The sequence below is a fragment of the Leucoraja erinacea genome, chromosome 21 (genome assembly GCF_028641065.1).
Source record: "Leucoraja erinacea ecotype New England chromosome 21, Leri_hhj_1, whole genome shotgun sequence".
NCBI lineage: Eukaryota > Metazoa > Chordata > Chondrichthyes > Rajiformes > Rajidae > Leucoraja > Leucoraja erinaceus.
The window spans coordinates 17378662-17378935 of record NC_073397.1 but is presented as its reverse complement, the minus strand read 5'-3'; positions in this window follow the sequence as shown (position 1 = coordinate 17378935).

The window sequence follows — 274 nt, the reverse complement described above, 5'->3', positions numbered from 1 at the left end:
AGACTTAAGGTGAAGGGCGCAAGATTTAGTACAAACCCGATGGGAACCAATTTTATTCAGAGGGTGGTGGGTATATGGAACGAGCTGCCAGAGGAGGTTTGTTGAGGCAGTTTCTATAATGGCATTTGAGACACTTGGACAGGTACAAGGATAGGAAAGGTTTCGAGGGATATGGGCCAAACGCAGACAATGGGACTAGCTCAGATGGGGTATCAGGTCGACATGGACGAATTGGGTCAAAGGGCATTTATGAATCAAAAATGCTACAAATGCT